We start from the raw sequence: 23,887 nt of genomic DNA, 5'->3' as shown, positions 1-23,887 counted from the left end.
GGTGGTTATTCCAGTAAAGTTCATGGGCTCTCCAGAATTAAGGCATCAGGGGCAAGCAACTGAAGAAACGAGACTGGGTAGTCTGTGACATTTCATTAGGCAAAATTTTTTTTTTTGATCATTTTTCATTTGTAAGAAACAAACTGTTAAACATAACATATTTTCTCCTCTTCACATATAAGCAGAAGTCAATCATATTGAATTAATAACAGTATTCAGCAAAATATCAGTAGACCTAGGAACAATAGGATTCTGTTGCTTTCTAATTCTCATTTGCCAGAGTACAAATAAGAAGTCCTTACACTATGTTTGGATGGAAAAGACAATAAAGGAAGATAATAAATATATTTAGAATTTTTCTTTTGTAATAACTTCCAAAGTATCACTCAGTGCCCACACTGAATGGATGTAATTGTGCTTTCTTTTCAAATACTAGATATTGAATAATATATTCACAATAGAAATAAATATCATTTTCCTATAAGATTAACTCTGATGCCCAAGCTCCTACATAATACAAAATATAATTAATCATCTATATACTGTGAATATGCAATAAAGAAAACAAAGATCTATTTGAAAATAGTGAGGAGATCTTCATGTCTGGATTGTTGAGCCCACCACACTCCTTAAAGAAAAGTGCCAGTTTTCATAAGAGGAAGCTTAAAATCATCATAATGAAATTAAGTTTGATTCACTTTACTTAGAAAAATCCACATATATGAATATATACATCTGTATCTCCCTAAGATCATTTTTAGGAAGAGTGGGACTCTTGGAGGAAGGACACAGGTTTCTGTGGAATGTCCAGTATATTTCTCATCCTTATGGCAATCCCATGGTAGTAGTTTTATTATCCCTGCTTTAACAGAGGGAGGACTTCAGTGTGAGAGCTGAAGCAACTTTCCCAGCATTTTAAGGTAGGGAGCAAAATCAAGAGTTCCTCTCTAAAGCATCTACCAAAGTTTTCCATCATATCTGCCTCTGAAACTCTGGTAGGTTATCACAACATGAAAGGATTTTGCTTTTTGTTTCTTTGATGGGAGGATATAAGATCAGAGAGCTGATGATAATAGGGGCTCAATGTCCAGTTTCCCGTCTTAAAAACCTGGCATGTGAGTCCTCAGAGACTGGGGAGTGGGGATTCTCCTTCTTGTCATTCCTAATCTGATTATAGAAATAGCTCCAATCTGTCTCCTTGATTTGATATCAGGAATAATTACATTGTTTCACTTCAGCATAAAGGTTCTGAATTTCTCCACCTAATGTGCCCTTTAATAATCAGTGTCAGAAAAGCTATATCTTAACTCAAAGGCAGTTTTCCCTTCTCTTAAGATGTGATTTCCACAATGTTTTTTTTTTTTTTTGGCTTAGTGGGAAGACTGCCATCTACTGAATCCACAGTACCTTTTCATGTGCTACCTGAATAATTCTTAAAAACTAGCACTGTTTTGAAGTCAAAGACACATATGTACATATATTCATATGTACAATGTATACGCATATAGAGACCTAGGTACACAGGCATGCTGATATGTACGCCTTATATATACATACAAAATGATAGTCATTTTACTTTCTCTTTGCTCACCTACCTGTGATTTGCTACTAGACCCCAGATTTGTAGAAAATGCATTCCTTGGAAATTCAGAGATATCTAAAAATATCTAATCTGTATAGAATGAAATTTGCTCACTACAAAATTATTCTAAATGTGAACCTGGTTCTCTGTTCCACTGCTTCTTGTCAGGTCTTGCAGTCATGAGAGATCTGATGAATTAAAATGCCTTCTTTGCTCTCTTCCTTACATTTCTGCTCCTACCTCACATTTCTTTCAGAAATCCAGACGTGGAAAACAGAATTTTTGTTAGAGAGACTTTTGTAATTTTTATAATTATTTCACTTTCTTTGTGAACGTAGGCCTTATTGTTTAAAAAGTCTGTGCTGCTAAGTCTATAACAATATGAAAGGACCATCATTTGGGACAGCCTTTGTCCTTCAGACACAAGATCTTCTGGTCCAAAGGAAAATGTTTGTTTTTCAGTGTAATTGTAATTAGTAACAAAGTCTCTAATCATGTGGCTTATTTGTTGACTGTGTGCACCCCACTCTTGCCCTGAGCTGCCCGTTTCTCTCCCTCCTGCTCAGTGACCGCCTTGCCCCAAGTCAGCAGGGAAACAGCATGGTCACTCCTTCTACGGAACCTTTTTGTTTGTTTATTTGTTTTTGGTTTCTGGAATATGTCATTCTTTGGTAGGGATGAAAGTTTGACCTGGGTTCCCTCATTCAAAGGAGGGCCAAGTTAGAACTTTTTTTTTTCCTTAGCCCAAGGACCTTGATGAGCAGGCAAGTGGGTTTGGTATGAAAAATCTTTCTATTTGACTATATGGGTATTACCTTTCTTCACATTGGTATCACTAGAAAAATGCTATAAAATTAAAAAAACAAAAACAAAAACCTGGGCACCTGAGTGGCTCAGTGGTTGAGCATCTGCCTTTGGCTCAGGTCATGATCCCGGGGTCCTGGGATGGAGTCCCACATTGGGCTCCCCACAGGGAGCTTGCTCCTCCCTCTGTGTGTCTCATGAATAAATAATAAATAAATTTTAAAAATCTCAAAAAAGACCTACTTGAGAGGCCATTAAAATTTTGGGGGTTTTTAAAGTCTTTATTTTAATATAGGATTCAAAGTTACCATGATGAGATATAGTTTCAAACCTTAAAAATAATGAGAAAAAGGTAAGAAAAAACTACACTGTTCTTTATTCTACTTAGTTTCAATATATGCTTATAATATATAAATTATACTATACTGCATAATAAAAATATGTAACAGCTGATATACAGTGTATACAACAAAATTGATTATTTGCTTGGTTTCATTTTCACAAGGCCATAAATGTGGCAAGTAGAAGTCAATGTTAAAATAGTTACCTCTGTAAGATTTTTGTGGTTACAAAAGAACTTTAGTAAAATCTCTATTCCTATTGCTTTCATAACAAAAGTTACTTAGGCCATAACTTCTTAGAAACTCCTCAAAGTCCTCATATGTGTCCTTGCAACCCGTGTCCCATCAGGGGTTCAAAATGGGAGGGGGAATATTACATTTATACTCACAGACTTGTGGGAAACCAAGATTTAAAAATGGACAAGATGTAAATTATTCCAAAGTCAAGCTCCTTCCTTTGGGAAGTTAGAGACAATTTCCCAGGGGAAAAAGAAAATCATACAAAATATAAATTTAATACAGTCAACAGAAGCATTTTAAAGTTGTTGAATTTTTAAATGTGATTCTGCCAAACACGAAAATTGCCCCAACTCTTGAAGGACTCAGATGCCCTCATACCTGCGACGTAGTTGGGGGGCTCACGTATTTGAAAGGACAACAGAGATTCTAGAATGAAGTGTGTAACCTAAGGCAATGCAGTGAAAATAATCTGATTCCTTGTTGTCATTGTTTTCCTTTCACCTGTGAAATGGAAGGCTCTGAGGATTTAGTTTCTATGGTCGTGTCTAGGTTTCTGATTCTATCCTTTGAAAAAATGCCTTTAAATCATCATCTTCATCATCTTCATCCTGATGCTCTTTTTGGTACATTCACCTACTCTTATACTGGGGCTCCTCTTCCCTCTAGCCTCCTGGTTCACCTGGGTCAGTACTCTGTTAAGTAGAAAGCCCATAAGTGTCGAAGTATATAATTTTGACCTATGAGAAATGCTTAAGACCCATGAGAAAAAAAAAAAAAAAAAAAAAAAGGATGAAATTCTACAAGTTCTAATACAGGATCAGAAAAGAAACTTCTTCCTTTGAAAGAAAGTTCTCTTATTATCCCGAGCTTTCACCTAACACTTGATTATTCTTTAGATTTTCCTCAGGGGTTTTATTTTCCTTTTTCTTTTCCACATGCCTTTGTTCTCTATTTATTGCCATTATACCACAAGGGCTGGGCTTGCAGTTATTTTAGCTCCTCCAATATATATTTGACTTTTACCACCAAGCTTCTTACCAGCTCTGCGTCAGCTTGATCTTCCTGCACCCATGGGCTGGTTTTCTCTGTGGGACTTGTGGTACCAGGGTCGTGGGACCCAACATGTGGGAGGCAAGGGGGTGCAACTTTCTTGTGGTTTGAGTGTAACACAAGAGATTAGGAAACTCACATTTTTAAACCCAATTCTGCAAGATAAGTAATTTGTCACATATATTTTAAAGATCAGGCAAGTATTATTTTCCTCTGTTCACTGTAACAGATAGAACTGCTCTGCTAGCGTCCCTCAGTAGGGGATACCACCACTTTGATGAATTGACTGGGTTTCTTTAATGCCTGAACCCTACCTAAGGACAAAGGTTACTACAAACAGAGTGGTTGAGAGAAAAAGAAGTGCTGATTAGTTACAGTTAATTTCAATTTTTCTATTTAAAATTATGTAAATGTAACTCTTGGGTATTGCTTTTCCAATAGGATTTGTGCTACAACAATAAGTTATTCAACTTTGATTAAATCTAGTCCTGGTAACCATATTAACTAAGACATATTTAAACAAATTGTTTAAGTCCTAACAAGGTTTCATAATCATGCTCTGCTTCAAATAAAAAGAAAACATACTCCTTTTGCCTCCTTGACCTAGGACTAGGAAAAAAGTATGATGGCTTTAGCTTTCTGAACCTAATTCACAGGCAATGGTTGGAGGGGAAATTAAAATGTCCATTGTCTAAGCGGTGAACAAAAATAGGAACTTTTAAATTATGAATTGGGTTAACATCTGTTGGGCAAACTGTTTGCTTAGCCTTATTTTAACATTGCACTTCCCTCCCTACCCTCTGTCTCTCTGGCACATCTGGGAATGTGGTGAGAGCACCACAGAGGCAATTATAAAGCCAGAGTCCAGTTAAGGACCTTGAATTTTCCATTTTTAGCCTCTGCTGCAACGTAAGAAAGTCCCAAGAGTGGCCTGTATAGACTCCACAGGAAGAAAGATCTTGATCTAAAATACAAATAAAACCAAAGTTGCAACAAAACAAAAGAGAGACTTCTGAAAGGCGAATGGACACCAATAAAACTATAAGGAATTCATTTAAAATATGCTATTGGAGATGCTAAAATATTTTCTGTTTGGAGTGAAGTAGATCATCTGCTAAAGAGAAATACTTTGGAATGTTTTAACTTTTATTTCCAATGAAAACTGATGCAAACAGGCAGGATATAGAAATGATCAAGGGTATAGGCTTTGGAATAAAACAGCTCTCGGTTCCTATCCTGGCCCTGCCACTTCCTGGTGTTTCCTGGGAGCAAGTCACATAACTTCTTTAGGCTTCCATTTGTCCATGTTCAAAATGGGGATACGATGGTGACTATGATGATGATGGCATCTATCTCATTGGGTTGTTGGAGGATTCAATACAGTAATGCATGTACATGCTTACTGCAGTGCGTGGCATGTGATAAAATGAGCATTACTAAGAGCTGCTGGTCATAATGAGCTTGCTGAAGAGGGGCCACAATTGCCAATCTGTTAACATCAAAGAAAGAGTTAATAAATCCCAAGAGTGAAACTGGCGATGATTTTTATGGTGAAATGGGAAGCCAAGTGACTTGCCAAATAGCATCTGATGGGGCCATTCCCTAAAGAAGAAAACATGATCTGCTTTGCTTTGACTTTCTGGAATAGTCATGTTTCTGGTGCCTTTCCTATAAGCCCATTGGCTGAAGGAGGAAGCATTCCAATAAGGCATGGCAGTGGTCCATACTATGTTTAGGAATTAGACCTGAAGGGAGAAACCACAGCGATATTTCAAAATCAGTTAAAACACCCGTCACTCCTCTCCAGTTAGTCCAAAAATCCTCTACAGGGTGCCAGTAAAAGATTTTTTTAAAAAGTAAAACCGATCACGGCACTCACCTACTTCAAAGTGTCCAAAAGGTCCCCAGGGATGTTAGTGTAAATCCTGAAGCATTCTACAAAGTCATCTGGAATTGCCCTCAATGTTCCAGCCTCGCCTGGGACCACTCCCCAGCCTGCCCAGCCTACTGCACTCTTGGCAAGTTGCCCTGATGTCTCCCTTGTTTCTATTATTTGACTTCTATTTCATTTCCTTCTCTTTGAACGCTCTACTTCCAGCTCTGGGACAGGCTAATTTTCATTAGTCTTTCAAGACTCTGCTCAACCACATTCCTCCTTGAGAAAGAATTTCCTCTCCTTACCCCCATTCCACTACCCAAATGTGTGGTTCCCCTACCCCTGTGGAAGTGTAGTGCAGCTCTTTTTTATATATTTGTATTCCAGTAACCTCTGCCCCCACTATATTGTGAGTATTTGAGGCCAAGAGCATCTTGTTTGCCATTTACAGTATGTATAATCTCAATAAATATCACATGAAACAAACTGTTCCTCTGACACTCTCCTAGACCTGCCTTTTGTATATCAAAGTGAATATTGATGGTTTCTGATTTTTTAATTCCTATGGATTAATACAAACCTGTTCCCCACTTGAGTCTTAAGTCTTAAAAACATAAATTAAGAACAAGCCTAAGAAAGTTATGGTACCTACAATATACACCATTCCATAAGGAGTGTGGTTTGGCTTATTTAATCATAGATTCAAGGAGAACTATAGACAAGGACCTCATGCATTACATTTAAAGGATAATACCAGCTAAGTTTTTACCCTCAGAATTAGAGGTCTATGGCCCCTTTACATAAAAACAGGTAGGATTCTTCAAGACCAGTTGGTGTTTCATTCATGATAAAGTGCATCACTGGCATTTGATAAAAGTTAAATAATAATAACAATGAGGCTAACCAAAGCCTGGTTTTAGATAAGTCTGTGCTAACTGTGGAAATTAACCTCTTGTGTCTACTTTAACATCTGTGTGTCCACACTGCTCTTGGTTTGAGATTTACTACATGTGATTAAGGAATAGACCCTTCACACCGGGATTACATGTTTGCTCACTCCCCTTTCAGATTTCCTCCCAAACATATAAAAACGTGACAAACTTGGCTGCCATTTTGTTGTGTTATCAAGTTCTTAATTTTTTAATTCGTTTTTAAATTTTTCATTTTTTGGTCAACTTTTGGTTGTCATTCACATCTTTAGAACCGGTGTTATAAGTATATATATATTGTCATATTCCTCAAACTCTTTAGTGAAAAATAAGATGCCCTTAAATATGGGTATGTGGATATTTAAACTATTGTGGCAAAAGAGGTGATTTTAAGAAAAGATAACCCAAGATAGTCTTTATTCTGTTAAGAGGGCAACTGAATACTTAGCAAGAAGGGTTTATTGCCATTGACCTGATTCTTACATGCCTCTCATTTTGTCTACCTTACAATACCCCTCTTCATATAGTAAGTTCCATGTGCAGAAGAAATGTGCTCAGTTCACAGGCATATAAAACTATATCCAACTGTATTCTGTAATGGGAAAATAGCCATAAATGTGAAGTGAGTCAAGGCATTCAATTATTGCTCCCTTTCCTTTGAAGTAAAATGATATTTTGATTGTCCAGTTGAAAATACAGTAGCTTATCTGTTCAGAATAAATTTGTAACCTATCAGAAAGCCATTCATTGCCTGGGAAATCTCATTTTCCTCCAATTTATGCTACTCAATGTGTTTAATCATTAACTTGAAAAGAAGAAATTCAGTTAAAGAAAAAGGGAATCGTAAGTCTTCATTGTTACTGCTAAATTATCTCCCGATTAGTTTGATGGTAAGCATTGAATGGCAAAGAAAGCTAAAAATAGTTTTCTTTCTTCCCTAAAAGTAGGAGCTTAAGATCTCTGCAAATTGATATCAAATACCAAATATTATTTAAAATAATAGGAAAGGCTCTTTCCACCACAAATTGCAGATTGAAATTTAGAATAAAAATTTAGCTGATTTCTTACCTATCCTTTGATTTCTTGTTTCTTTCAATGACAGGTACTACAGTTTTGAGAGCCCCCAAACTGTTCTTTTATTGAGTGTCTTGGGATTCAAATATAAAATAATATAGTCACAATATATAGTCCAGATAAATGATCAGACTTATTTTATTGATTTTACCTTTCGACTACACATGCATATGGTTTCAAGCGAGGGTGAAAAGCGTTTGTTTCATTAGTTTCTAAACACATGCCACAAACTCATTACTGGCAAGTGCCATTAGTAATTAAAACCAAAATCATACTTCAAACCTATCTTGTCTTAAACAGATGATATTCTCAACTGTAAGAAAACAATCATGAATGATATGGTGTATGTGATTATGAGCCTCTTAATTAAGATTCCAAAATATTCATTTAAATTTTTGGTTTCAGTTTTGTACAAGTGATAGATCTGACTGATGAGTGGAATAGCCCTGGCCACAGGGGAGGATTTTAGAGAGGATAAATTTCTTTTGTCACTACAGACAAAAGAGGAGGACCGTGCACACACACACATTATGTACAAAACATTTGGTAAATATTTATTGGGCACCTCTTGTAAGTTCCAGGTCAGTGGTAGACAGTGAAAATATCAAAATGAGTAAGACACACCCTTTCACTTGAGTTCAGCTAGCGGAGGAGACAGATATCTAGGTAGGGTTAGGAGAAGGGCATTGTAAGAAAAAAAAAAAAAAACACAATCGAAAATAAAAATTCAAGGCTAACTTCTATGCGCTCTTTTAATTACTTCATTTCCACAAGCTAAACTTCCTTTGGTCTTTCTTGTATAAATAGTGAAACAAATACTAAATTCTGCGTGTCCTTGTAGGCAGCTGGTGAGAGCTCTTTAAGAGGTTATGTATCAGTATCTTTAGGCTTCCTTTTGAAGCCGGGTTTAAAGAAAAAATACAAACCATAGATAGGACACATGTTTGAGGGTAACTGAATACTTCTTTTCATAATTTTCTCCTTCCCATTGTTCCTGTCTTCTTTTCTTCTGAATGGTTGCTTATTATATATATTTTTATATATCTATATATGGAGAACATAGGCCTGAAAGCATTTTATGAAACATAATTATAAGATACCACAAAAGCCACAAGAGAAAGAGGGCTTGAAAGAACAAAGCTAAAATGAAATCTTCCTATTTCACACGCAGTAATTGGAGTGCGTCGGTGTGATGGAATGGTAAGGAAGAAACAGGTGAAAACGCAGAGGAATTGTGGCTTTCACCATCCAGGGACTTGCTGGGGAGTGGAAGACCTGATTGTGGAGGGATCAGGTTCTTAGGGTAAAAGGGCAAACATGTAGTGATGTTGGAGGTGGGGACAGGGCGATGTAAGTCTCACAAGCAGTTATTTTTAAACATGACTTATGGTGACTGAGAACAACACTTTAAGCATTACTTTTAATAAGCTTTATGTGTGTTCAAAAAGCCTGATTCTGAGACACCATCTCAAGGAGGCAATTGAGTGTGGGTTTCTAAACCCTCCCCTTCCAGAGCTACCCCTTTTGAACTTTATTTGGAGAGGATTGCGAGTGAGTGTATGCGGAAGGGGAGTGGATATAAATATGTTTTTCTAAGCAATTTCCCTTTAATTAAAAATGTGTTTTGGATTTATATTTATTTACACTTGAATTATCAAAATGTTCCTTTGGAAGAATTTTTTCCCTTTGAGGCATCTTAACTCACCCTCCCGGAAGCCACATTTTGCCATAAGTAGAAAAACTCCACACCAAGAAGCTGGAGTTTTGTTCCAGACTCTAACCCTACAATTTTGTGTGGGTTTTAAACTTGGCAAAACACATGATCCCATCCCTAATCACAATCCATAATAGTACAGTGTGTGACAGTGGGGACAGAAGATGGACTCTCCTGAAATACACCAATAAATCCACCCGGGACAGTTTGTGTTTTACTGTTCCCTCTGTCCCTGATGCCCGGGAGAATTTTCCCTCAAGATAGACCTTTCTTTGTTCCCAAGATATTAGATAACCAGAGATCCTGAAGCCTCATACTTCAAAATTACAGGTCTAATTACAGAGATGCTCATCTCACTCACTGCTCAGCATTTGTTTAAATGTGCAGCTCACATGTTCTGCTTTGATACTTGGGATGTGAGTGTGTCCCGAGCATATTGCATCTAGGATATTCTCACACAGCCCTCTGTATGATTTACTGGGTTCTTTATCCAAGAGATAGTTCTGTTGTAAATGTTCTCTTCTCAAAGGCAGGGGGTCAAATGGACAAAATGGGATTGACACCTAAACTCACTCCCTTTGAGGAATTTTGGCATCTTATCTCTTTATTGAGAAAATAAAGGTTTTCTCTGGGGTCTTCCCAACTGAGCCAAACCTGATTTTCTCCCCTGAGGGGCTTTGGTGGAGGCCTCGCTAATGCTGACAGTCTCTTCATTTTGCTGGGTTTGCTTCCTGTAAATGTGGCACAGCCGGGCTTCTAGATAACAGTGCACTCCACCCCGAGGATGGGCCGCGGGCTGAGGTCCTCTGTTTGCTTGTTAACCACAACCTCTAAGCCTCCATGGGTCAAAGCCCCAAGTCTTTCACTGCTTCTAATGGCCTGTGTGGAGAGAGCACAAGCATCAAGACAATGAAAGTAATAAGAGCATCTTTAAAAGGTATTTGTTAGCACTCACCCCATGGACTTCACTATTATTTAAGGGAAACATTATAATTGTGGCAAAATTATAGATTACTGTTTTTCTCAGACTTCCTACAGTTAACCTCTACCCATTATGCTCCTATATTTGGAACAGTCCACTGAGCTACTTGGAGGAAGGCCATTAGCTGAGCTATGCTAGCAACTGGAGTTATAGGAGAAAAAAAAAAAAACTTTTATGATAATTCTTATTTCATAAAGTGTCATGTTATTTATAGAAAAATGAGACAGTAAAGTGTGCTTTCTTTCAAATCTGGCCTTTACTGCACCCTACAATTTATGGTAATATAATAAGTGATTTGAAAATAAAGATTTGAGACAACATTTCAGCATTAGTGTTTTTAAGACAAAACAAACATTCAAAATAAAACCTAAACCACCAAAGTGGACTCTATCATTAAATGCCTACTTTTTTGCTAAATTTGTAGTTATGGCAGCTCAAAATCTCAAACTCTTCAATTGTGACCTCTTGCAAAGTAAAAATAATTGTATTATTTTCCGTGGCACAAAGGCATTATGGCCCATTATTTTTTTCCCTCCCCAAAGTCCAAGTGGATTTGCATCAGCTGCTATTAAATGGGATTAATGAACTTGGAGGAATTTAAATAACAGTATGAGATTTCAGAGATGAACAAACTGCCTATAATATTTCAGGCTCCTGATTCTGAATTATTTCAGCTTTATCTCATCAAGGCTCATTGAATCTTATTCCATTGTACATGTATAAATCAGTGTGAACTTTTTAGCTTGCATAAAATAAATTCAAAAATCTCCTTTCCTGCCCACACTATGCAATCGACTAACATACTACTGTGCCAAAAATTAATGTGAGAAATACTGTAAATAATAAATGCCAGACAGTTCAATTGAGATCATTAATGCTGTGAAACCGCTCTCTCACCTTCATTATTTTTTCTGTCATTTAAGAAGAGAACACTGTGTGGCTCAAGGCCCACGGAATGGGGTAACATGATAAGGAGGAGGAATCCCTAGTTAAGGACGTAATAGCAGACTTCCCTTGTCTGGGTGGGCTGCTCAAAAATGTTTTTATAACATTCTACGCTCATTTTACCTTTGCACTCTCAAGCTGTTCTTTTCTTACTGGCTTTCCAGATAACTGATCCTATTCCAGAGCCTCATTTTGGGGACAGAAGTGACTCTGCTTCTTATCCCATCTTTTGGGGTAATGTTTCCTCTTGCTTGTATGCATTGAAAAAGTGAAAGGATACCTAGTTTATAAATTCACTTAAAATTTTAATTTTTGTATGGCATCTAGAGCAATTCTAGCGGCATCTTAAAGTATAGACTGAGGATAAAAACTTTCTCCAACTGAAATCTCTTCTGGGCCAAAGGTTGTACAAGAAATATCTTTTGAATTAATTTAATTGGAAGGAACTGGTATAGATTCATGGCTTTCAAATATTGGAAGGGGTTTTGAAAATCCAAACTTCTGGGGTGAACCTATTTGTCAGGCACGTAGCCTAAGAATTTGCATTTCTAACAAAATCGCAAATTTGCTGGTGCTACTGGTGTGATGACCACACTCCGATAACCCTGGTGTGGATAACTTTTAAGGGCCCTCAGTTTCTTGTTTCCACGTGCTGTAACATGCAAAGTATCTGTGATATATAGTAAAGAGTGTCATTGAATGGTAAAGACATTTCAGATTTTTTGGAGGGAATATCCTTAGGAATCAAGTATGTTTTATTGGTTCATCATTCTCTGAAATTAATAAATTAATATTCTCACTGATGGAGAGGTGGACCTGACTGCTTTATGGATTATTGAAGAGGAAAAAAAAAAAAAAACCTTTTAAGTATTCTATCAGCTTACAGAATTTGCCTAATTATGGTACAGAGTTTTCACGCAATTTGTTGCCTTCATTTTTTTTTTTTTTTGACATCTAATGAATCTTTTGTGTGTGTGCCAGTATTTAAAAGCAGGCAGATGTAAGGCGAGGTTAAAGTCTGCAACACTATTAAGGTGGCACATGACTTTGTGATAGATGTCTCTCAAAATAAGCGTGGTCTAACAAATTTTAAGAAAGCTCAATGTGAAAGACTTGGCCTCCATTCTTTCACAGGAGCATAGTGAATACGGATTGTTCCTGGGTGCCTCAGGGAAACAACATCTCCAGGCCTCGAAGATAGGTAAGCTCTGCATTGTAAACAAGCCCTGTGTTACCTTATTTCACGTTTATGCGCTATCCTGTGGACACAGTCTGTCACTAATTCGATCACAAATACTAGAAATAGCTCTGTGAATAGGCACAAACTCTTCTGACAACAGATCGTGATTTAGGCTGTAAAATGGATTCTCCAAAGAAACCCCAGCAGCTAGGTTATCTCTTTCTACATCCCCTTTCACAACTTACACGGAATACCCCCAGCATTCAGTGTCACTCAGTGGGCTTGCTAGGACAGGAACTCCATGTCCTCAGGTGGTAAGTACCCCTTTGGGTCCAAATGTCTGAAATGTCTAGTGTCTAGTCAAGCTGTTAGATAACCCACAGGTGCTTCTTGAAACATCTACAAATAGTATCAGCACAGGAAAAAGATGAAGGGGCCACTTTGCACGTGGATTATTTTGAGCTGAAGGCAATCAAGACCCTGGGAACTCAAGAGAAACTCTTGCCCCTCCCTTACCTACACAGAAGAATCTAAAGTGTGTGTGTGGGGGGGTCTTTCCCACTTTAGAAAATTGATCGCTTATTAGCAGAGATCAATTTTAAATGAATAACCCATTTAGATGACAAGGCAAACATCTAATTACCAAACATCTGCTCTTCTTATCGCCCTCTGAATTACATGCCTTTCCTTTAAAGTGCCAGACCCCTCCCTACCCCCTTCTCCTTAGTTCAGGATGACATATATACCCCTTTGCCAGTCTATGTGGCTCCCCCCATACATATGGTATTGAATTTTATTTTCTACTGTTAATCTACCTCATGTCAATTTGATTCTTAGCCCAGTTAGAAGGACCCTTGAAGGAGACAGGAGTTATTTGCTCCCAAACACTTGTCAAAGTTGAAATAATACTTTAACTTGCTGGACACCATTTACCCAGGCACTGCTATAGCTTAAAGGTCCTAGGACATCTTACATACTACAGGCAGAAGCAGAGATTTCTCACCATGTCAGCCTCTATCTGCACAGTCCAACGGATGGAGAATGGTGAGACTTCTCTTCCTCTCTTTCTAAATCTTGACTAGCAGGGGAAAATATTCATGAAACTAGTTCCTTAGGATAAGTCACTGTTTGGTTACTAATCCATTCCTCCCAGAGAGGGTCTTTGTCTTCCTTTGGCTGTGTCTTTTATGTTGTTTGTCATCTATCGCTAAGGGACATTTTGGAAGCCAAAGCCACAAAACTAGTGGGCATGGGTGGGACACCTAAAAGCTGTTAGAACACTCACCATCTCAGGAAGACTCCTGTGATAGGATTAGCTTGGCATAGAATGGGTTTGATAGACAGTAGGTCACCCTCCAACCTCAAAAAACTTTTGTGCAATGATTTACACTATAAAACAATACATAGTCCCTTACCACCTAGGTACTTAAAACTGTTAGGACATTGAACAAAATGAAAGGAAAAATCTAGAAGCTTTGCTTTGTGATGATTGAGAACATTCTCTTTGGTCTCCATTTACCAGGGTGTACCTTGGTGGCCAGTTGAATAGGCAGAGAACAGCCTCTCTCTGTCTATGTCAGCTCTCAGGGGTGTTTGTCATCTCAACTTTCATGGCTTAATTAGTGCTGGAAAGTCCCATTCCAAGAGCACCTACTTGGTGTTACAGCTTAGTTAGGTCTAGGACTAGAGGCATCTCACATTTTCATGGGAAAATGGAGATTCTCCTTACCTCCTTTGCAATGAAGGCCTTTGCTATCTTAGACTAACTTGGGGAGTAAACTTTTGGATCATGGGGCTGGATCATCCGTGTCCTCTCTGGACAACTCTTGTATCTTTGGTTCTGCCTTTAAAAGGCTATTGGTTTAAATAATCCAGTCAAGAAACGGGTAAAAGACATGAAAAGACATTTTTCCAAAGAAGAAATAAAAATGGCCAACAGACACATAAAAAGATGCTCGACATCACTCATTATCAGGGAAATACAAATCAAAACCATGGTGAGATACTACCTCACACCTGTCAGAATGGCTAAATTTAACACAGGAAACAAGGGAGAACCCCCTTACACTATTGGTGGGAATGCAAAATGGTACAGCCATTGTAGAAAACAGTACGGAGGTTCCTCAAAAAGTTAAAAATAGAACTACCCTAGGACCTAGCAATTGCACTACTAGGTATATACCCAAAGGACACAAAAATACTGATTCAAAGGGGGCACATGCACCCTGATGTTTATAACACCATTATAAACAATAGTCAAATTGTGGAAAGAACCCAAATGTCCATTGACTGATGAAGATAAAGAAGATGTGTGTGTATATGTGATGGAATATTATTCAGTCATCAAAAAGAATGAAATCTTGACACTTGCAACAACATGGGTAGTGCTAGAGTATATATACTAAGCTAAATAAGTCAACAAAGACAAATACCATGATTTCACTCATATGTGGAGTTTAAGAAACAAAACAGATGAACAAAGGGAAGGAAATCAAAAAAAGAGAGAGGCAAACCGTAAGAGACTCTTAACTCTAGAGAACAAACTGAAAGTTGCCGAAGGGGAAGTGGGTGGGGCATGGGTTAAATGGGTGATGGGCATTAAGGAGGGCACTTGTTGGGATGAGTACTGGCTGTTGTATGTAACTGATAAATCATGAAATTCTACGGAAACCAGCATTACATCATATGTTAACTAACTAGAATTTAAATAAAAACCTGAAACAAACAAAAGAGGGTCATTGGTTTGAGTCACTGTGAATAGATCCTACTTATCAATGGCCAGATGATGGATTCTTTATTTTGTTTGGTTTTAGAGATGAATGGATCCTTTAAGTTGCTTATACTTTAAATATGTATGTATTATAGAGGCTCTCACTCATCTTATTAGTACAACAGCTAACCTTAAGACTCCTCTGACAAGGTAAAAGAAGGTAGACTTAAGACAAAAAGAAATGTTCTGGACCATCCTAATGTAAATTCCATCTGTAAATCTCTCCACATCTGCCTGTTTTAACTCCCCTTTCCCTAGAAGACTGACAGAGATCACTCGGGCCCAATCTCTAGGTTCAGAGTTATGTAAGTGCTGAAAGCCAGAAAATAAATTTAACCAAAGCACCCATGACTGGCAATAAAGCTTGCTTTGCTCCTACCTTCCAGGGCTCTGGAATCAGCTCTGCCAAGCCTCAGGTGTTCATATACAGTGTCCTTTGCAGGAGTGTCGATGCCCGACAGGAAAGATAACAGCAGAGCTTCCAGATATAAAGCCCTTTTACCTCTACTTTCAAAAGATCCTACTGAATTTAGAGAGTCATTTGAGATGTTTTTTTGACTATATTACAACCTTCCTTTCTGAGGAAATAGATGACCAAAATTCCTCCTAGACTTACAAATTTCTCTTCCTCCTCCAAATGATCTGCAAAATGCCAGTATTCTGGGCCTAATAGAAAACAACGTTAAATTGTGTGCCCAGGAAAAAAAAAAAAAGGATTTTGTTAAAATACTTTAGACAGACTTCACAAGGGCATACATTTTTTTGGTTCCCATTCTAGTTAAAAATTCTCCCTGGTATAAAGAAGCAAATGTAGTTAAAAAGATATGAGCTAGTCCCTTGATATTCAAGCTGGAATCTGTTTTTTTGTGGAGTTAGGAACAACTGTCTTTATATAAATCTCTACAAACCAGAATTATTAACTCTAGAAACAAGTTAAAGTCCATTTATTTTTACCAATCTCCAAACCTCACCTATTCATCTCAAAATGTTTATAGATATGATTTGAAAAATCAAGATATTGGAATAAAATTTTTCTGTACTTAAATTTTTTTGTACATTCTTTCTGTCCCTTGAAATTATAAATCTTAACATGTCTCTGATATGTAAACAGTGCACACTCTCCTGAGACTGGAAAGAAAAAAAAAAAAAGAGGGAACGAGATCTTTTTAAAACACAAAGTGCTACAAAGGGGCTTTTATGCCCAGACTTTAGCACCTCTGATAATGGGCAGGTATACTCCAAATAGCCACCTTGGAGAAAACTTAGATTCTCTGTGCCTGTCATAAATTTTCTACCCCTATCTTTTCTAAGGCCTGTGAGCCTTCAGGAAAAAGTTTTTCATAAAAATACATACATACCCACACACATAGAGGGGAGTATTTAAAAATTGGGCCTAACATGTCCTTCCCACAAATATTAGTAGAAACAAAACTAAGATTTTGTTTACATTTTGTCTGTGTTTTTGATGTGTGTGTGTGTGTGTGTGTGTGTCCGTCCATGTAGGTTGTAAATGTAAAATGTTTTCTCTATCTCTGATGGCATTGCAAAAATTAATTTGTAAAAGAGCTCTATTTAGTTTGAAGGCAAGTGCTTATAAGGATTGGGCATTCTAAAACTCAGAAAGACTAACTCAAATGTTTTTCAAGGTCACATGATCTGGAAAATATTTGGTATTAAAGCTAATTTAAGTTTATTGGTTTAATTAAAATATACATGTCCTTAGAGTTATCATCACTAAATATAAACTTTTATTCTGCTTGTGTTTACTAAAAGTCAAATGAATATATGGTACTTCTGTTGCAAAATTTGCCCCCCAAACCCCCTTAGAGTAATGGTTGGTTTTGTCGAATGCCTCAGGAACTTTTCGTAGGTAGTCTAAGCATAATTGTTAAGCACAAGTAAATAAAATAAAAATATTTATATGTAAACTTTCAAATACCAAAATGTTTGGTGACCTAACATTTTAAAGTCTTTCTAAGCTAAATGATGGGTAAAGTTCGTTGATTATCTAGGTCATTTTTAAATCAGATAAAATAATGCAACATTGAATACTGAGCATGGTTTATCTACTCTTGTTTTGTATATTATAGAGAAACTAAAGATAAATGTGGGTCTGTTGACAAGCATCTTTTATGTATTATTAAAGATTGTAGTATGAGAAAAGTTTCTAAAAATCATGTAATATGGGGCACTTGGGTGGCTGAGTCAGTTGAGCATCCAACGCTTGATTACAGCTCAGGTCGTGATCTCAGAGTCCTGAGATGGAGCCCCCTCTGTGGGGGCTCCGTAATCAGCGGGAATTCTGCTTCTCTCCCTTTCCCTCTGCCCTTCCTCCCACTCACACACCCCCCCCCTCTCCCTCTAAAATAAATAAATCTTAAAAAAAATTAAAAGTAATCTCATAAATTTCCCAATCTAAAGAGTTCTGGTGTAACAGTTCATGATTGCTTACTACTTAGTTTTCACTAGAAATTAAGGTTTCTGAGCATTAAGAATTCTAATAAATGTAATTAATACTACAGGAAATAAGAGAAAAAAAACTGTGTGCAAGGTAAGTAAGTTATGTTTTTGGTAAGAAAAAGTATAAGGAATAAAAATATATAGTTGTTGAGCGAAAAGAAAATACTTTTGTCCTAAAATAAGACTGGTTATATAAAGAAGGAAAATTTAGAACGACATCTGAATGTAAAAAAAAAAAAAAAAAAAAAAAGAAAGTTTATGGAGAAAGAATCTTTGGAAAGAAATTTATGTGTGGTCAGTACCGGCTACGATTAGGATACATTTAACACTTGTGCAAAGTTTTTTTCCTCTTTGTTAAAAGTATAGAGTTTTCTTAAACTATTTGTCTGTTCTTCCTAAGAAACTGTGAACAAAAGGTTTTATCTTTTAAATTACTTGTCCCCCCCCAAAACAATGATTCTATGTTTGTCAAAATAACTTCCTATGTTTATCAGGTCTTTGATTGCCTAAGAAAATTGAGTCTTAATAGTAAAAGAGCTACATTTAGCTCACAGCTATGTCACTTTATGTATTTGGCTTTTGTTTGTTTGTTTTTTAAAGATTTTATTTATTTGAGAGAGAGAGAGAGTGAGAAGGGGGAGAGGCAGAGGGAGAAGGAGAAGCAAACTCCCCGCTGAGCAGGGAGCCCAATGTGGAGGCTCCATCCCAGGACCCTGAGATCATGATCTGAGCCACCCAGGCACCCCTCTATATTTGCCTTTGAAATCTTTTATTGTCACTTCGGTTAAGTATATAATTAAATATTATTTTTGTAATAATTTGTGATCCTGTCTAATCAAGTGTTCAAACCTTTTGATATTTTTTGGTATACTTCCCCAAATCAAATTCTAAAATGAAGTCTTCTGATCACAATCTATGTGAAATTTTTCAATGGGTCCCTGTAACATTTCAAGAAAAAAAGAAGTTGTGAGAAATTAAACTAATTAGGCTTATTTGGTATGTTAAATTGTATTGTCAAGCAAAGTGATATTAAACCCTCTTAGATTATATTTATGTAGATATATTATTTAAAATAAGTGATCTCAAAGTATGTGAAACTCCTAGAAATCCGATGTCCTGGTATGTTGCTATCTTGAAGTGTTAGAGGTCACAAAAATAATTTCCTTATCAGTTGCATTGTAATTAGCTCTATTTAGATCTTTAACCGTGGTCATTTTTAAGTCTTCTGTCATTTACAGTTACTCTTTTGGGTCCAGGTTTCCGATAAGTTTAAGATCATTAAACTGAACTAGGTAAAAATGTCCAGAACTAAAAATTGGATTCAAGCAGAACAAAAATTAATAGCATGGGACTGAATGAATTGCGGAAGATAATTATATTTTTTATGACGTTTTGTTTGAAAGGGTGCCAACTTTTAAAAGAATTTGTTTCCAGATTTAAGAAAACCTTTTCTCTTAGGCCAACCAACTTATGGTGATTTGATAAAATACACCTTTGTGAACAAATTGAAACATTTGTCATTCCTCCCTACTGGGACCCTCTAGAATTCAGAAACTCTCGGTGAGCATACTTAGATTTCTATGGCAATATATTTATTTGCATAAATTCAATAATACTCTGTTCTCTTTATGACAGGACACAATTAGAAACATCGGTTATGTTACCAAGGCTTTGACTGAAATGTCATATCTGAGCAAACCTGTGTAGACTCAGACATGAGCAGGCAAACTTAAGGATCTAAGTTTGCCTTACCAGGGAAATAAAGAAGGTCACTTTCTGGCAGGTACAGGAACCTTAGGATATTTGGGGGACCTTGAGAAGAGAAATTAATTCAACCAAAACTATAGGTATTACAGGTGAAGTCTGAGGCGAGCATTAGGCCTGACATCTGGCCTGAAGAGGCCATTAAAAGCATTTATATGGTTAGACACTATTCTTGTTGCACTCACATAAAAAATCAAGTCAAGTTTTTTGAAACTACACTTATTTTGCAAATAAATTGGCGTTAATGTGGCTATCTTTGGCAAAAGTGAGGTTGAGTATAGAGAGAAAATATGTTTCAATGACATCTTTAATACTATTCACTTTAAAATGGACTAGATCCTGATTTCTTTAGTGTCCTCCACTTGATTACAGTTCTTCAAACTAACATTTTGATTTTTCCCCTCTCTTTCTGACTTGGAATCATTTTTTGCCCTCTTTCGTTCAGTGACCCCAATGTACAGAATTCACCATAACAGCTCATCTTTGGCCTGTTGCTCTGTGAGCTAGGGATCCTCAGAGACATTTGAGCTGCAACCTAGGAATATCTGTCAGATTGCCACTACCTGCCCTCACTCTATCTGAAGATGCTTTGAGTCTGATATCTAGATGTCTCCTCAAGTAACTATGCTCAGAACTCAGAGACTGCCTTTAAGCTTTGATCCAGTTATTAACCATTGTTTTTCTTCTGTTTTCACTGAAATGCTTCTTATTTAATACCTGAATTACTTGAATCATAGGTCTTATTTTGAGCATATACCTACATCACTGCCTCCTGAAATGAGTTTGACTAAACCAATCTCAAAGAGACTGGATCAATGAGATGAAACAATCTACCATCTCAACTTTTAACATGTAAAACTCCCAAGGAAGTTTCAGACAGGGAACTGAAGGGGCTCAGGAGAGCCAGATCCCCACTTGCAGCGTGCCACATTGGCATGTGGATTATTTTGAACTAAAGGCGTCAAGACCCTGAGCTAAAGAGAACCTTTTGCCCCTCCCTTACCTACACAGAAGAATCTAGAGTGTGTGTGGGGGGGGCTTTCCCAGAAGAAAGGTTATTAGCAAAGATCAATTTTACATGAATAACCCATTTAGATGGCAAGGCAAACATTTAATTACCAAACATCTGCTCTTCTTAACACCCTGTGAATTACATGCCTTTCCTCTGAAGTCCCAGACTCCTCCCTACCCCCTTCTCCTTAGTTCAGGATGACATATATACCTCATTTTGCCTGTCTATGTGACTCCCCCCATACATATGGTATTGAATTTTATTTTCTCCTGTTAATCTATCTCATGTCAATTTGATCCTTAGCCCAGCTAGTAGGACCCTTGAAGGGAACAGAAATACTTGTTCCCAAACAGGGACCACCAGTGAATTTGGGGTCATAAAAAGGTCTGAAGATTATTTGTGTGAAACTTGTGATGCAAAGAATTAAGGATGTTGTCCAAGACATTATACTCCAAGTCACCTTCTCACTCTTTACCTCACAATTAAATGCATTGTATTCAAAGTGGCTAAAGGCCCTGAGTTGGCCTCCTGAAGTCCTGCTACTCTGAGTATAGTTGGCTGGTCTGTAGTGCCGGCATCACCTGAAGCCTATCAGAAATGCAGCCGTTAACTCAGAATCTGCATTTTAACAAGATCCCCAGGAATCCATATGCACAGCAAAGTTCGAGAAGCATGTTCTAAAGCATTTGTTCTTAAAATGTGGGCTACAGACCACCTTACTAGCACCACCTGGGTTGCTTCTTAAAAATTCCTGTTTTGCTTACCATCTGGATCCCATTTAGATCTCGTTAATCAGAATTTCAGAGGGTGATGCCTACGAATTTGCATTTTAAACAAGTACTGCAGGTCCTTGATGCTCAGAATGTGGTCCAGGGACCAACAGGATCAGCATCACCTGGGTGCTTGTTAGAAATTCAGACTCTCAGGCCCTACCTGCAGCCTGCTGAGTTAGTACCTACATTTTAACAAATCCCCAGGTGATTTTCAGGCACATTAAACTATACAAATTACTGCTCTAGGTGATTCTTACACATAATAAACTTTAAAAAATAGTCTTCAAAATACATATAATATTGTTGGTGTTTAAACAACAACAATTTGTGGTGTTTAGCCTCCTATAGCTTTAAATGGCAAACAAGATAACTTGACATCCAGGCCCACTCATAACAATTTCAAGGCCAGGACAAACAGACATTGGGACACATATATCATGTGTCTAAATATTTAAGAGTTTTCAATCAAGTTTAAACAACTGTAAAATAAAATATTCTCTGTTCTAGTTAGAAAAAAAAATCTTTGTATTACCTGGAAGGCCAGGTTATAGGATCTTTGGATTTCTGTGCTAGAATGTGGTAGAGCAGAGAGAGTCCAGCCTCTGGTTTGCAGTCTGTTCCCTTTCTCCTGATCCAACTCTACCCATACCATGAGGCCTCAAATACACTTCTTTGGAAACCCCAGTTCTACCTTGGAACACATGGGCCTAGCTAGACATGCGGACTCTGCAACCATGTCTTTGCTCAGGACAACAGACCTATGAAAGAGGGATGTACATATCCTGGGAGAGGGCATATGCTTTGAGTGGCATGTACCCTTTGCAAAACAAACATTTTACCCTGTGGGGAAGAGTTAGGACAGAGCTTGCTATGGGACCCAGATGAAGGCTCTTCTTCCTTTGGTCTAAGGAAGGACCAAAGGATAATGTCTAAGGATAGGACTACTGGCAATACTAGATGCTGGTGACTTTCTGAACATACCATATCATAAGGCCATGCAGAACCTGGCTGAGAGTATGGAATCTAAAGTTATGCCTATCTAATAGTTTCATATCTTAGCTCCATCACTTATCTTCTCTGTGACATACAGTAAGTTATTATCCTTAATTTCTGTTGTAAGTGAAAACAATGAATGATAAGAACAGCTCATAGTATATTTGTGAGAAATAAATACAAAGATGCAGTTAAAGCAATTAGCACAATGCCCAAAGCTTAGAGACTCTCAATAAATGCCAGCTGTTATCATTATAGATTATTTTCCCAACATAGTTACTTAGGCAGGACCTAAACACTGACAAAAGCATGTATAAATTACCATTTGTGATAATTCATATTTTAAATAAAGGAGACACGTTTGTTTATAAGTAACGGGGCATCAGGAAACTTAGGTAGAAGAGAAACCTCATTTCCTTTAAAATGACAATAATTCGGGGTGCCTGGGTCACTTGGTGGTTGAGTGTCTGCCTTCAGCTCAAGTCATGATCCTGGGGTCCTTGGGTCAGGTTCTGCATCAGGTTCCCACAGGAAGCCTGCTTCTCCCTCTGCTTATGTCTCTGCCTCTCTCTGTGTGTCTATCATGAATAAACAAACAAATAAAGCTCTTTAAAAATAAATAAAAGAACAATAATTCCAGGAGTTGGTGAAAATGGTCAATTGAGGCAACACTCTTGTGACAAGAAAAGCGATAGGAGGGGAGAAAAAAACAAACTGAATTCACCAGTGGGACAGAAAAGAGGGAGGACCCCCAATTCTGGAGATGAGGCTGAAAGGGAAGCTAAAAGGAACTGGGAAGAAGCATTGGAAAGAGGGTACCAGGGAATCCAAGGAAGAAGGTGGAGAATTTCAAGAAGGTGTTGGAAAGGCTCACTGTGATGTGGAGAGGTTAAATACAATGAGGAATGGAAAACTCTTCAACTCTGCAGATAGGCAGTAACTGGTCATATTGCCATCAACTGCTGCAGTTGAGTTGTGGGCATTGGTTCAGGAGAAAAGAGGAGTTACACAATGTTAATATCTCTTTCAGGCAGCCTAACTCTAAAAGAAGAGGTGAAGACAAAGAAGTTTGGCATCTTCAGCAGAGAAGAGGGTTAGGAGAAGATAATTGGGTGTGTTTTACTTGTCTTTACATGTTGGAGAATAAAGTCTTATCTTACACATTTATTGAAAGCCCATGACTTACATCAAATATGACACTAGTAAATACTGGAACAAATTTGAAAGAGGAAAGATTCAGAGGAAAGGGACAAGAAAAAGAAGGTATAAGTGGTACAGCAGTATCCCAGAGAAACAGATTCTGGCCCCTGTATTGGTAAAATTATGGAACTTAAACTGATTGTATTTTCTCTGTAAAGGATAAAGAAGGTCATCTGCTGAGGGTAAGGAGGGTGATAA

General features: G+C 37.5%; 2 long non-coding RNA genes across 3 annotated transcripts in view; one reads left to right on the top strand and one right to left on the bottom strand.

Annotated features, from left to right (window-relative positions):
• LOC102153594 overlaps positions 1-6,147 on the bottom strand; it is a 101,521-nt gene extending 95,374 nt beyond the window's left edge. The window contains exon 1 of the long non-coding RNA XR_005385189.1: positions 5,897-6,147. This is a non-coding gene — a long non-coding RNA (uncharacterized LOC102153594). The remainder of the gene's footprint in view (positions 1-5,896) is intronic.
• Positions 1-23,652, top strand: part of LOC111094382 — a 400,244-nt gene extending 376,592 nt beyond the window's left edge. For both annotated transcript variants that reach the window (XR_005385199.1, XR_005385198.1), the window contains 2 exons: positions 12,672-12,738; positions 23,520-23,652. This is a non-coding gene — a long non-coding RNA (uncharacterized LOC111094382). The remainder of the gene's footprint in view (positions 1-12,671; positions 12,739-23,519) is intronic.
• The last annotated feature ends 235 nt before the right edge of the window (positions 23,653-23,887 follow it).

The sequence above is a fragment of the Canis lupus genome, chromosome 37, assembly GCF_011100685.1.
Source record: "Canis lupus familiaris isolate Mischka breed German Shepherd chromosome 37, alternate assembly UU_Cfam_GSD_1.0, whole genome shotgun sequence".
NCBI classification, from domain to species: domain Eukaryota; kingdom Metazoa; phylum Chordata; class Mammalia; order Carnivora; family Canidae; genus Canis; species Canis lupus.
This window is presented reverse-complemented; position numbering and strand designations above follow the sequence as displayed.